Genomic DNA, 15,253 nt, shown 5'->3' on the forward strand with positions numbered 1-15,253 from the left:
TTGCTCTGCGGAATTAATTGTAATGTCATTACTTTTTGGGAGCAGTATTTAGCAATTTCATTATATTTTTAAGGCTTTGCAAGTAATTGCTAATGTAATTTAATTGCTTTTGAACAGTAACTTTGCCAAGTATGCTGCCAATTTACCCCAGGAAAAAAGACACCATGTGTCTATTAGGAATGAAATAGATTAAGATATGCCAGCTGGACTTGTGAATGTAATCAGGTAGCTCAAATGGTTTCTTTACTTCTGATTGGCACATACTTTGGAAGGCCCTGTTGAACATTCAGTAAAAAAATGTTACAACTTAAACTGCTGTGTAGTTTGCATAATTTCTATAACCACATAAGTTGTGATTAAATGAAGTAACTCTGACTCCTGAAGATCTGCCACTGAATGCAAGAGGAGGGTCCAATGTGCGAGGCTAAGCCCCAACAAAGAAAAGATCGTGTCAACTCTTCGGGTATATATAGTGTTCCTATGGTCAATGTGTCATATGCATGCTTGCCTGTCGCCCGCTTGGAGCTGCCATTTCAGGTCAGTGCCAGCAAAATAAGCATTAAAACTGGAAGCCTTAGCTGAACTGCCTAATTGGAATGTTCAATTTATTCAAACTGGAGCTTCGAGTCTGTGCCAAAAGCATATTTAGAAATTTTGCAACAGCAAACCTCAATTGAACATCATTTTTTTCTTGATTGGGCCAGTGTCTCGATGAAAAACATACCATACTGCCCATATCGCAACTTTCACATAAGAAGTCAAAAGACGATGCCACTGCACTGACTTGAACAAATCTCTGAAAGATTGAAACTATAGAAGTATGGGCGGGGAGGCTCCACGAAAACTGCTGAGTTAATTTAGATACAGGGCACACTCAGTACAACTGCACCTTCCAAAAACAGGAGTTTGCATTATATGTACCGTTTTTTCTGACTTACAGATTGATCGGCCACACTGCTGAGCCATAATGCAAACCCAGTTCGCGGTCATACATATAGTAGTTTCATATAAGTACCAAAGGCAACCAAAGCAACCTCGAATATTCACCAGCTGTTGCTGCCTGCAGTTCCTTTCTGACAAGAGATATTAACCGGCCATACAACCTGTATTTCCTGTCTCTATCAGATACATTGAACACTGAATTATTAATTGCGAACGCGTAGCCTAGCTGACCGCAAAAATGAATTCGGAGGTAAATGCAGTGCCATAACGTACAGCCTTAGAGCTATGGAACAGAACACTGCACCAACTGCGTATTTGAAGGCGGAATACTTTCAGCAGAACAACGAGATAAGCAGCCCACGGGGAGCCTAATTCCCCTGCGTCGAATGAAGCGCACAATGCATAGCCGAACCCAAAGCCCAGAGCGAAGCTAGAAATTGCATTACACGAGAAAAACTTTGTCTGCAACTGTACGTCACAATCAAGCGCGTCAAAACTCCGCGCTTGATTGTAGCAACCAAGCGCGGATTCCTCAAAAACTAGGAGATTAGCAAGGAGGATTTTATATATGAGTACGCGAAACGCTTCGACTGAAATAGGTGTAAGGGGTTTATTGGAGCACCAAGACCGCAAGCAACGTCCGCAAACCAAAGCGACGGGGGTAGCGTTCAAATCAACAGTGCAGTGCCAACAAGGCTCCGGCTCCACTTCGTCTACCTCTTCGGGTTGGCGCGCGAGCTGATGGCGATCGGGATTACTATGATCAATTCTTTCGGTGCGCCGTGACGAAGAACGAGGCGATGCAGAATGAACGAAGCAACATCCCGTGCGGTGGCAGACTGCAAGGCCGATGTTTCCACGTAACGGGTTAGGTGGTCAACGGCTACGATGACCCAGCGGTTGTTAGCCGACGTGATCGGAAGCGGGCCATACAGATCGATACCGACACGGTCAAAAGGGCGGCTGGGGCAAGGCAATGGCTGCAACGGAGCGGCTGGCTGAGGGGATGGATTCTTGCGACGTTGGCAGGCGGTACATAGGCATGGAAATAAGCCACGAGTACAAGTGCGCGACCAACGCCATGACCAACGCGCCAACGCCGCCGATACCTACATAAGTTAAAATTATTAAGAAAATGAACAATAACTTTTTTTAAGGCACAATTTTAAGTTATAAATTAGTATTATAAAAATATCACTTGCTGTTGCGCACATTTTTTTCTTTCGCTTAGTTTATGATGACGTAGGGTGACGTATTTTGTGCGTGGCAGCAGCGTTTTACTGGTGCCACGGTGTCGTCCGCAAGTTGCTTATAGTAGTAAATGGAGAAGGTGACGGATCTCAGAGCAGGCCAAAAAGATTCTTCCCACAAATCCCATTACTAGAACCACATCCATCATATGGATACCAGCACACGAGTCTGCCCCTGGCAACGAAGCTGCGCACCTGCTGGCCCGAGATCTCTACCACCGGGCAGTGGTAGAACAGCCCGAATGCAAGGGAATTAAAGATTGCGCTATCACATACAATGAGATCACAGAATCTTACAAATTAGATCGAAAAGTATACCCTCCCCCAGATCGGTCTCTCACTAAAAATGAAGCACGCATCTGGAGGCGATTACAAGCCGATAACTACATCTGGCCTGTCTGGGTTTTCTTAACACAGACCGGGGAGGAAGAAGATTCTAAATGTAAAAATTGCGGACAAAAAGGCACGCTAAATCATATAATATGGCAATGCGCCGATTCCCCAGGCGCCGGCATTAACAAACCTCGGCTGCGGAGCGGAGATCCCACCGTTCAGCGGCACGCTACCCGCCTGGCGGCTGAGGCCGTGAAGAGTGCTTGTAACCTCACCTGACCTCAGCCTGCGGGGCCCTCATGACCCGCTCCCCGGCCTGCGTGCCTGGGGCGGGAGATGAAGGGCTCCTTTTCGGTGGAAATAAAGTTTTCATTCACTTAAGCATTGGTGCCACGGTGCGCGTCACCAGTCGCGCCCACCATTTTTTTAAAGGTAGCGACAGGTCTTGATCCAACCGCCGCTCCCTCCGATAGGCCGGTTGGCTGCACGTGGCCTCTTCGCCGCCAAGCTCCGCCCAAAGGGTCCAGCGGTGCTCGCTGCGCCGCTGAAATGCACGGCGATCTGCGCTTGCCAACGAGATATTGGCCGATTAGTTAAGCAAAAAGTACTTCACATGCTTCTATTGCATTTTTAGGAATGTACGTGCAGTACTTAGTGCTTAAGCAGACGCAAGAGTTACATCTCTGAACTTAAATTTTGAAGCACACGCGTGACATGCGGCTGCGCCGAGCTGCCATGCTTTCGTCTGCCGGAACCGTGCGGAAGACGCGAAAAAGTCATTTTCCATTCCTCGCGGTGACGATAATAGCAACAGAAGGAAGCTATGGCCTCATGAGATTGGGCGTTAGATTTTTATGGCCACGGAAAACACCCGACTATGCGAAGCGATTTCTGTCTGCTTAAAAAGCCGTTCGCTTGCCCGGGATATCCTTTGCTTGGGCATATGCTATTTCATGACCAAAATACCAAGAACGCTATGACTATGTCGCTATTACTTGTACTGTGGATGCCTAGTAAAAAGTCACTGCCGTGTCGCGCCCCCTTACTTTCCCCGAACAGATCAGGATTGCAATATAACGCATGGAATCTGTAGCGATCGCGGAGAACCGCGCATCCCTCCGAAGCACTGCGCGCCGCGGAGGATGAAGGGGACAAAAGTATTCCTTCTCTTCCGAGGTTGAGTAACCCAAACGGGTTGCTCGATAGCGCCGCGTTTCCCTCTTCCCTCGCCGGGCGCAGGAGCGCACCGCTAGGCGTCGCAGACGCGATGCTCATTGGCCGAAAAAGGACAAAGGGCAAGATGCACCGAGATCGGCGGGAACCGGCTACCGCCGGAGGGAGACGACAGCGAGCCGCGACAACGGAAGGACGCAAGATAAATACCTCCCCGCTATACTTCTTTGTTGTCGCCATCTTGCCCTTCGAAGTGTCAGGCCCCATCCAAAAGGATAGGGCAGCCAGCAAGACCTTCACCAGCGTTCTTTTTGGGAAAACCCAATAAACATCTGGTTCCGGGCAAAGTCCTGTTCTGTGTTGTGTCGTACTTCGTATTACCACTTTGCGGCCGTGAGAACGGCTGCCCGTGGTGTGTGATCGCGGGAGCTCTGTGTTTGCGGCCTAGACCTCAGAAGAGGCTCGACGGCTTAGTAAGAACCACCACAACTGGCGCCCCAACGTGGTTCTCTCGTGCAGAAGCACTTGAGTTACTCGCTCCCGCTGGACACAATGCCAGACCAGCAGAGTAACCTGCCTGATCTGATGTGGCTCGCAGAGCTCAGCCCGGGGTACAGGGAAAGCCCGGCCCACGGCTTGCTCGCCGCCAGCGCAACTCTACAGACGGGACAATTCGCCGCTGTAGGAGCAGCCAGCGAAGCGCGACGCCCGCAGGCAGATTCCGGCAGACGCCGCGAAATGGCACCCTCAAGAGTTGGCGCGCCCCTGCACTATGCGCGAACGGATTGGAAAGAAGCACCAGTCACGCCATGTCCGCCCTCGCAGCTACCAAACGGCAGCACAGGGGCCGCACCAAACCCGCCGACGATCTGGCCACTCGTCGCGGCACCCGAGAGCGAGGCAGTGGCAAACGCCGAGAACCTCGCAGGAGTCCTCGCCAGCGCATTCCAGCAAGCGCTGCAGTCCTTGCAACCCAGCCCGCGGATCGGAACACCGATCCCAACGTACAGCGGCTACGGCGCTCAAATGAGCGCCAACAGCTTTCTCCTGGCGTTAGACCAGTACGGTCAGGTCAACGGCTGCAGCGAGACCCACGTTGCGAAAAGTCATACCAGTGGCACTGGTCGACCAAGCCGCTCGGTGGCACCGTTTGGTAGGTCACACAGCGAGCACTATGGCTGAATTCCTTCCTCACGACTGTCGATCGTCGAAAACGTCAGGGCGATGCAGGAGCTTTACGATTACGCCGATCCCAACGCTTCGAACACGGAGCAAGTGGAACGAGTAATCCGACAGAGCCACCCCACCTTTGCTCTTTACCTGCGGGGAAGTCGCTGCAGGAACCTGAATGAGCTTGCCGTGGAAGCGCGTCGGGTGCAAGCCGAAATTTCAGCTGCCCGTGCGTACCGGCCCCCGCCACCCCCAACGGATTGTCTGGAGCCCAGCTGCGCCTGGAATGGTAGTGCGCGTTCAAGGAGTTAAAACGCTCGAACGTCACGTGTTTCAGGTGAGGGCGCCTTCCCGGAAATCTCGGATCGCGCTCTTGATCCCTACTCAAACGGGCCGAGGATCATCGAAGCTGTGCGAGAGGAAAAGTGGTCAACCTCACGCCGACCGCCCGACAGAGATTACCAAACACGGTCAAACGATCGAGCGCTGGTGACGCGTGCGGACGGGCAGCGTAACATGGTGGTGGCACCGGCTCAACAAGCTCTCACGGACGGCCGTACGCGAGAGCATCCTCGTCTGCCTCAGCCTAGAGCCCGGAATAGCGGGCCATGCTTCTCTTGTGGCCAAGTTGGTCACTTGGCTCGTGCCTGCCCTGCGAGTCAGGGAAACGAGGTAGGCCGTCGGTAGCAGCGCCGGCGGCCGAAGCTGATCCGAGCGATGAAGCTGCAATAGTGGCAGGATCGGAACACCGACCACCACCACCCCATCGAGCTTCATGGCAGCGCCGGCTGGGAGAGGAGGTAAATACCTCCCCTTGGGGGAAGGAGACCAGCGATGGGTGCGCCACCAAGACGTCTACGTACGCGGGTTCCTGCGAGAAGACGAGGGGAGATTCTGGATCCAGCCGGCAACGAGAGCGGTCGTCTCCCGCCGCCTCTCCCGGCAAATGGCGGGGGATAGCGGGCACGGAGTACGCAGCACACACAGCACAGCAGGTCCCGTCGTGCACGACCGCCCATCTTCTGGTTCCCAACGGCGAAACGACCGGTAAATACCGCACGCTCTCGCCGCCTCCCGCGGCAAACGCCGTGGTATGGCTTCGTCCGAAGAATGCGGCGCGCACGGGAGATCCCGGCTGCCATATTCACGGCGCGTTCAAATGTCCGCCGCCAAAATCGCACCCCCATTCCCCAGCCGGTGAGTCAAAAGTTCTTCTTACGTAGCCTTGCCCTTCCAAGGAAAACCTTGTTGATGTATAGCTAGCCGGCTGTCACCCGTTAATAAATATGAGGTATTATTAACGATGCGCCCTTAACGGTGCGCACACTCCCAGACACCCTTTGAGTGAGTGGGGGTGGCTGTTCCGGTCGCAAAGGAGATGCCCTCGACCTGCGTGGCAAGCTCAGCCGGAATTCAACTACCTTGTGGTGACAGAAGGAGGTGGTCGTTTGGTGCCCAGCGGTCGCCGGCTCAAACCAGAGAAAGGATCGGAGTCAGAAGTAACAAACAAAACACAATTTATGCACAGCAAGAGGCGATACAAAGGAATACACACGATCACTTGAAATACATAGACGAGAGGTTCACAGAATACAAACGCTAAGCATGCAATTACACAGGTATCCAATAACGTAGAGGCTTTACAACAGATGAAACACGAGAGAGTACATAGACAAACACCAAATTGTTCACCGGGCACTGTTGCAGTCCGACGCCTCAAGAGTCACGATGTGGCCGCCATACGAGACGAGCGCCGCTCCCTTGAAAGTCCGTGGGCTTGCCAGCAGCGGGTGATCCCCGGGAGTCCAGCCGAAGCACAGGCGAACACGTCGCAAAACACTGACGAACTGACTGATTTTCTGGCTCATCAAGCGGCGCGGTCTCTTTAAATAGGGCGCGCCGCGTCTGTTTGTTAGCACGCGTCAAAGCTAGCGCGCACACACACATAGCTTCGCTGGTTATAGCTCCCTCTTCTCCTCCAGTCGAGCCGCGCGTCGTCATTGGCCAGGTCCCATAGAAATTTCTCGAAAGGCCTGGCACATTCCAGGCCGATGAACCACCGTCCTCCCCGGGCAATGGGAAAGAGGGTCACGGCAACGCGTACAAAGCTACGCGCTCTCCCGCGCGGGGAAGGGGCTTTTCTCTCCACGCGACGCCGCGCGCGCCTAGCGCTGTACCGGCTTGATGAAAATGGGCGCCGATTTCGTGACACCGGCATGCTGTGTATTATTTATTTGCAAGTGCAATAAATAGCATTGGAGTATTAACTATGTGTCGTCCCCGTCTTTTGTCCCCTTCCCTCCGCGGGTCGCCAGCGAGGACGCGGAGTAGAAGCGGGGCGGAAGACCGTTCCACCTCTAACTACCACAAATCAAAAGTGTCAAAATGATCAGAATGAAAATGCAGTGCTTGATAATGCTTGTTATAAAAATTTAGACCGTTTTTTTAAAGGTAGCGACAGGTCTTGATCCAGCCGCCGCTCCCTCCGATAGGCCGGTTGGCTGCACGTGACCTCTTCGCCGCCAAGCTCCGCCCAAAGGGTCCAGCGGTGCTCGCTGCGCCGCTGAATTGCACGGTGATCTCGCTTGCCAACGAGATATTGGCCGATTAGTTAAGCAAAAAGTACTTCACATGCTTCTATTGCATTTTTAGGAATGTATGTGCAGTACTTAGTGCTTAAGCAGACGCAAGAGTTACATCTCTGAACTTAAATTTTGAAGCACGCGCGTGACATGCGGCTGCGCCGAGCTGTCATGCTTTCGTATGCCGGAACCGTGCGGAAGACGCGAAAAATTCATTTTCCATTCCTCGCGGTGACGATAATAGCAACAGAAGGAAGCTATGGCCTCATGAGATCGGGCGTAAGATTTTTATGGCCACGGAAAACACCCGACTATGCGAAGTGATTTCTGTCTGCTTAAAAAGCCGTTCGCTTGCCCGGGATAGCCTTTGCTTGGGCATATGCTATTTCATGACCAAAATACCAAGAACGCTATGACTATGTCGCGATTACTTGTACTGTGGATGCCTAGTAAAGTCACTGCCGTGTCGCCCCCCCTTACTTTCCCTGAACGGATCAGGACTGCAATATAACGCATGGAATCAAAAGTGTCAAAATGCTGAGAATGAAAATGCAATGCTTGATAATGCTTGTTATAAAATTTTAGACCGTGCATTGATCAGTTGATTGATATAAATGAAAAATGAAACATTGGAAAAACAGGACGGTGCAAATGTGTCAAAATGATCGAAATAAAAAGTCAATATTTGCCTATGCTAAATATCGGTGTATAAAAATTAAAAAAACAAAAACAAAGATTTGTACCATAAAAAGTGTAAAATCAACCGTGTGTGTTTGAAACGCTATTGAGCCATTGTTTTAATGGAAGAGTTTCGCGGCGTTGCATCGAAGTTCCGCTGAACGCGCACAGGGACTCGTCAAGTTTCAAGAGGCGGCATCCAAGCTTACTGGTGACATTATTGTGCGGCTAGCTAAGGTAAACAATATAAAGCAAATTAAGAATATAAAAGTGAGAAAACGTTATCCGTGAGCTTTGTATCGCATCATACCCGATTTTTTTTTACTGGTTGGAAGATATACATGCGTTGGGAATGTAAAGCTGCAGAGAAACTGACTTTTTCTCCAAAATTGATCTATTGGAATACTGTGTAAACGGAATAAACTCGAGCCAAAAAATTTTTAAAACTGAGTTTACCCAAACGGTTATAAACGCAATGACGCCCATATTATATTAGAGCTCTGTGCGCAACGACGTTCCCAAAAGTTGCAGAAAACTCGCAGTCTACTTATTTTTTATTAAACAAATGAGCCCAATACGTTTACTGAAATATCGATTCTACTTCAAGTTCGGTACTAATTTCAAAGCACAATAATGAACAGTTTTCTAACCGCTGTGCTGATACGAATGGTTCAGTAGAATGGGCTGTCTCGTTTAACGCCCGCGTTTTTTTTTTTTTTTTTTGGCGTTTATGCTGCACACGCATATTAAGTTATTATTCCTGTCTTTTGAAGCTTCTTGAGCAGGATAGGACACAAATCTGTTGAATTAACCTGTTTGTATGCGTGCACCGAGCGCGGCTTCATGAGTACGAAGTCGAAGTATGCACGAAAGAGTGCGGCGCGTCGTCTGCTAGCGCTGTCCCCTTGGACCTTAGAGTTTTTTACACTAACTAGAGGGAAAGCTGAGAGCGCTGCACTTCAGCCACCATGGGCGCGCTAAGAATCATGGGCCGGTGTGCTACTTGTTGCGGGACAGTCGGTTTTTCTCGGATACGTGGAGTGGCGTTACTGCGATGTTTCTTTTTCGTCATCGTCATCATCTGGAGGTGCGTACATAGACCGCGAAAGCCATAGTAGCGAAGGCGTAAAAGCAGACGTCGCCAATAAATGGTTTCTGTTTCCCGAAATGCCACTAAAAACTTCTTTAAGTGATTGCACAATGATAAATATTTTCATAACATTTTTTATTTCCAAGTTTGCCTATTAGGTGCGAAATTTTGGTATTTGTGCTGCTGAAAACTAAGCCAATAGGAGAAAGAGCCATCACTTATATTAGATAAATTTCACACTGACATGCTGTTTCTCTCTCTTTTTGCAATTTATAGTCACAATATTCAATCTTAGGACGTTATTTGCGGTAGAACAAAGTTTCTCTTTGCATTAGCTTTGGCCAAAAGTTGTAGTTCTGCACTCGGTAGCTCTCCGGCCCATGATGCTTTGAGCGCCCATGGGGGCTGAACTGACAAGCGTTTAGGGGTAGCTCGGCTGGAAATGCTGATTGGCCCAAAATTTGTGACGTCATATATGAGATCACAATCAACGTCATGGGTCACGTGATATTTTATGATGTCATGTCCGGATGTAGGGCGCACGTGTTTTCCCTAGGCTGTCCCTGGATTCCCCATGCTTTTTAGAGCGCCCGGGAATCTTCTAGAGCACTATAGCCGGGCGCGTATTGACAAACCATATCCCGTAGGAGCACTCGAGCAGACGACGCTCTGACGCGCAAGCACGTGACACGACGTCACTGCCTTTAAGTTGTTTTTTGCTTGTTTCTATTTTTTTTTATGCCAAAGGAAGATGGCTGCGCACACGCGCGCGCCGTTGCTTCGCCGACGCTGGCGTTGGGGCGTTGGTTAACCAGACAAACGCGTATCCTTCTACTAAATTCTAGTACACTCTACTTCTACCATGGCTTAGTGGTAGTGCCTGTGGCTTAAGGGGTGCTGCGGCCGCAGTTTTGAGGCTTTATAAATGCAGTGGCCCAAGCCGTGCCATTTGGATGCTGGATACTGTGATGTTTGCAGTTCGAAACAAGTGTCCTGGCCGTCATCTCGAAGTCTGGTGTTTGACTCTGACAGCAAGCGATTTTGTGAAGCCACGACTGCTGAACTTTTGCTGCCTAAACATGCTGGATGCCGACTGTGCTGGTGCTGGATGTGCAAGTGTGTCGATTCCAAGAAAGCTGCGCAGCGCCGTTGGCGCTCGCCTTGGAGCCACTAATCGTTGAAAGTGCCTTGGTTAGTAGCACTGCAATATTTAGATAAGCACCGCTGGAATATGGGGGAGTAAAAAGGGGGGAAAGAAGAGAGGAAAAAAAAAACGTGGTTACGTGGTGTATTTGTGCAACATTTGCTGTGATGCTGCATCGCTGCTCGAGGGTCTTCGCTAAGGATGCTGCTACTGGCCTACCCAAGGGTAAATGTAGACTACTACCGATGATAAATTACATCTCAAAGGCCGTCTCTCATTTTATGTTACCTTGTGAGCAGCTGTTTTCACTCAGAATTTTTTTTTCATTTTTTTTTTCAGTTCCCGGCATTTAAATACGGAAATGTTTCTATATGGCAACATGCTGGAACAGCGAAGCCAGTTTTCTGAAATTAGCGGTAATAATCCTTGAAATGAAAACATGCTCTCGTTTTGTGAACGCACGCATGATTACGGCGCCCTGGTCATAGCGGCAACCGCCCTTTTCTGAAGCCCATAATCTGGCGACGTCAAACTATTGATTCTGAAAGTAGTGGGATATTAGGTGAACTCGATAACCAAGTACTCACGCTTCTGTGGCTAAAAACAGCGCTGACACGAGACAAAGCAGAGGGTACACGACGCTGTTTCGTCTGCTTCGTCTCGTGTTAGCGCTGTTTTTAGCCACAGATCATGCACCAACCAGCCAGAATTTCCACCCTCTTAAAGTACTCACGCTTGTTTGAGAGCACTGTGTTGAATAGGCATTTGTTGAGCGCAATAGCTAACTTAACTGCACCTGTTAAGCAGAGGCAGTGGCATAGCATGCTGTGTAATTTGTTTTTTGTAACACTTTATGTATGTGATTGCTATTCTGCTCAAGTGTCATGGCAAGAAGAAACAACAGTGTTTATTTTTGAAGTTGTGGGCACCCCATAACATGCTTACGCAGAATGGTGCAGTTCAATATTGAGTCAAATAAATAAGTGCTGGTTTTCACAACAACTGTTTATTCCTTGTATACATCTCAAAGTGACCTTGGCTAACTTGAATTCCAAACTATCTTACAGCCGCTTCAAAAGCTTCTGAATTAGGTGACATGTTGTACATGCACCATTATGCCTACCAATCTTTTTGAAGAAGGAATCATTGCTGCAAAATTAAAGGATTAAGCTAACAAATTATAGCAACACTTGAAGAGGGGAGAACCAGAGTATTTTGACATCACTCCCTTATGGTTTGCACACTGGTCAGCTAGCAATCCAACATTTCAAAGAAACGCTTGTTAATGTCATCATCATGTGCCACAAGTGTGTTTATAGCAAATTAGGTACTACAAGGACTTGTGGCTATAGTAAATTAGGTACTACAAGGCTACCCCAATGAAAGTCGTCTAGGAAATAGTATGAAACAACCAGTTTTAGGCATTTAAATTTGGGGAACCTGAGTTCGATCCCAGCCATAGTGACCATGTTTTGATAGAGAAAAATGTAAGGCACCCATTTACTGTGTGATGTCAGTGCATGTTAAAAAAAAAATCATTGGTCAAAAATGAGCCGGAGACCTACACTACAGAATCCTGCAAAGCCTAAGTCAATTTGGGACACTATACTAAACAAAACTGAAATACGCTGCTACTAAATTTAGGTGAAACAATGCCTTTGCTGTTTAGTAAATGCATGGAAAGCAATACATTGTAAACCATTTATGTAGAAGCAGTTTGTTTTACTGGCAAATGCCTTCAACTTTTTGGCAGGAAAAAGTGGCAGATGTGACTTCAGTTCTACAAATGACACTGGGCAGCCATGCAGCCATCAAAGAACCTACTTTGAATTGCAAATAGCCACATTTGTGTTTGCAAGGAGGCCCAAAGCACAGTGAATAAGCAAGATAGCGATGAAAATAATTCAACAAAAAGAAAGGTGGAGAGTTCAGCCAGCAGCAATATGACCCTAGCGTGCTGCTCCACACTAGAGAAGGGAGAAAAGGGAAATCAAAGGAGAATGAGTATACAAATGGTTGATGACAATGTTGTAGTGCAGTGAATTGGTTCGTGTTATAGAGAAGACCACGCACACAGTGGATTGCACTTGTCTCGCATAGTCGACATATAACACATGAAGTGCATATTCTCCACATGCACCAGTTGTCATTGCACACACTTTCACTCTCATATTCTGGTCCAAATGCATACACAGGCTCGCCACGCACTGATTCTGAAAAAGCTCAAACTAGACAGAAACATGATTGATCGCACTGTAAGCAGCTGTATAGCATGCGAAGCACAGCACTAACAATTTGTGGTGTGTCACATATGGAATGGTTTGACTGTTAAATTGGCAGGGTACCATGCCATCAACTAATGTCTAAAAGCTGAGATGATGGCTTTGGTTGGAAGTAATCTAAGCCCTTGGTGATGCAAGTACACAAACATAATCCAAATGCATTGTTCTTGAATGGCTGCTTTCCAAATTGTTGATATTTAGATTAAAGTAGTGTGGTGCTGTATGTTTTTCTGAAAAAAATCTTGATGTGCAGCTAACTTCATTGCAACATCTGATTGAAGCTGGAACACCTGCAGCAGTACCACACAGCAAGACAAAAGTGTCCACGCAGATTGCAGAACTTTTGTAGACATGGAAAATAATAAAGTATGATTCATACTTATGAAACCTTTGCCCTTGTCTTCATTTTGATAGTGCGGCCCTAGGCAGCTGCTGCACCAAGATTTTCATAAGTCAACAGGCCCACCAGAACCAATGCACCCAACCGACCTTCTGCAGGGAGACCCAGCCGCTACCGATTCCAGTGGCTATGGGGAATGTGTTAATAAACCGGTACTACTGGAACTAGTAGGATCCTAGCAAGAAACCAGTAGGAAATTTTTACCTTGGATAAACAATTATCTTCTTTGAAGTATCATGTGATCGCATTGTGCGCGATTGGTATGTAGTGTCACGTGATGCTGTGACGTGTGTGAATGGCAACGCCGAGAGGGGGAGCGTGGACTTGTTAAGAAGTCAGCGCGCAGATCGCTCGTGCGAGTCTCTTAATCTGTACGGCCCAGCATGCCGAATAAACATGTTGCTTAGTCGCTCTGCCTCTTCTTCGCTCGCCGCGGCTACAACATAATTGGCGACGAGGATGGGATCCCGCTGGACTACGTAAAACGCATCGCGGCGTTCGTGATCCCGCTGGACTACGTAAAACGCATCGCGGCGTTCGTGATCCGGCTGTACTGCGTGAAACTCATCGCGGCGTGCGTGGAAGCACCGGCGTTCGTGGAGAGCGTTTGGGCGAGGCACAGGGATGGCAACGCTTGGAAGTTTCGACCAGTTCGTCGAGGACGGAGACGAGGATTTTGGGTCCTACGTGGAAAGGTTCGAGCACTTCCTGAAGGCCTCCCAGGTGAGCGACGACCTCAAGGTCTCGATGTTTATTACGGCAATAGGCAAGAGGGCTTACAAGACGCTGAAGACTTTGCTAGAGCCTAAAACGCCAGAGGACAAGACTTATGCGGAACTCGTAGAAGTGCTGGGAAGTCATTTCACCCCAAAGCCCATGGTCATCGCAGAACGATTCAAGTTTAGTCGGCGGTACCAGCATCAGGGAGAGTCCATAGCAGCATATGCAGTGGAGTTGAGGCGTTTGGCAGCTTCATGCGAATTCGGGGAATTCCTCGATGAGGCTCTTCGAGACCGCTTTGTAGTGGGCCTCTGCGACAGCGCAACGCAAGCAGAGTTGCTGAAGAGAAGCAAGTTGACGTTTTCGGACGCCTGCGACGTTGCGAAAAGCATCGAGCTACCGCGGAAGGAAAGTCGGGAATGTCAACTGACCGGGACGCAAGGTACAGTCGACGCCGTACGTCATAAGCCAGGCGGTGGGAAACGCCAGCAGCAGCGTTCAACCGGTGCAGGACTAGCAAGGGACCGAGTGTCTGAATCGCCGGTCTGTTTTCGGTGTGGCTCAGCGCACGAAGCATCGAACTGCAAATTTCGCAAGTATCGTTGTCGTGCATGCAAGCGTTACGGACACTTGGCGAAAATGTGCAAGTTCAAGTCTAGAGACGCGGCTAATTCGGTAGCTGTGGAGGACGCGGATTGTGACCAAGTGTTGTTGTACAATGTCTCTTCTTGTGCAGAACGCCCAGGGCATTATGAAATTTGTCTCAAGGTAGCCAAGAAGGATGTTAACATGCAAATAGACACGGGTGCGTCTGTTTCCATTGTGCCAGAAACGCTATACAGGAAATTGTGGCCCAGACTACCTAAAGAGCCTTGCCACATAAAGCTGAGGACATACGGTGGGTCGCCGCTAACAGTCACAGGGAAGTTGACGGTTCCAGTCGAACATAATGGTCAGTGCAAGCAACTTCCGCTCAATTGTCGTTAAAACCGACAACAATAGCGACATTGCGTTGCTAGGGCGTGACTGGCTGGAGGCTCTTAAGCTAGACTGGTCAAGTGTGCATGGCGTGTGTTTAGACAAAGTTGCGGCGCTACTTGAGAAGTACGCAAAGGTGTTCGAGCCCACTCTGGGGCTGATCAAAGGTAGTCCAGTCAGGCTGGTTTTGAAGGAGGGGAGCAACCCCGTATTTTGCAAGGCGCGACAGGTGCCATTTTCTTTGAGGGAAACCGTGTCACTTGAATTGCAGTCTCTTGTGAACAGGGGAGTGTTAGTTCCTGTACAGAAAAGCGACTGGGCGACGCCCCTAGTTGTTGTGCCTAAGGCGAACAACAAAGACAGAGTGTGTGGGGACTTCAAGGTTACATTGAATCCGTGCCTGCGAACTGACCATTATCCACTTCCCGTGATGGAAGATTTGTTTGCAAAGTTGTCAGGATGCAAGTATTTCACAGTGCTTGATTTGTCGACAGCGTACCAACAGCTGGAA

The 15,253-nt window shown here is 49.0% G+C and overlaps 1 long non-coding RNA gene across 1 annotated transcript; it reads left to right on the forward strand.

The window, feature by feature from the left end:
- The first annotated feature begins 10,218 nt into the window (after positions 1 to 10,218).
- Positions 10,219 to 13,031, forward strand: LOC146183131 (uncharacterized). The gene is made up of 2 exons (XR_014708470.1): positions 10,219 to 10,409; positions 12,898 to 13,031. It is a non-coding gene; the product is annotated as an uncharacterized LOC146183131 (long non-coding RNA).
- The last annotated feature ends 2,222 nt before the right edge of the window (positions 13,032 to 15,253 follow it).

Source organism: Amblyomma maculatum, chromosome 7 (genome assembly GCF_055883805.1).
Source record: "Amblyomma maculatum isolate TAMU_Amacu chromosome 7, ASM5588380v1, whole genome shotgun sequence".
Classification (NCBI taxonomy): Eukaryota; Metazoa; Arthropoda; class Arachnida; order Ixodida; family Ixodidae; genus Amblyomma; species Amblyomma maculatum.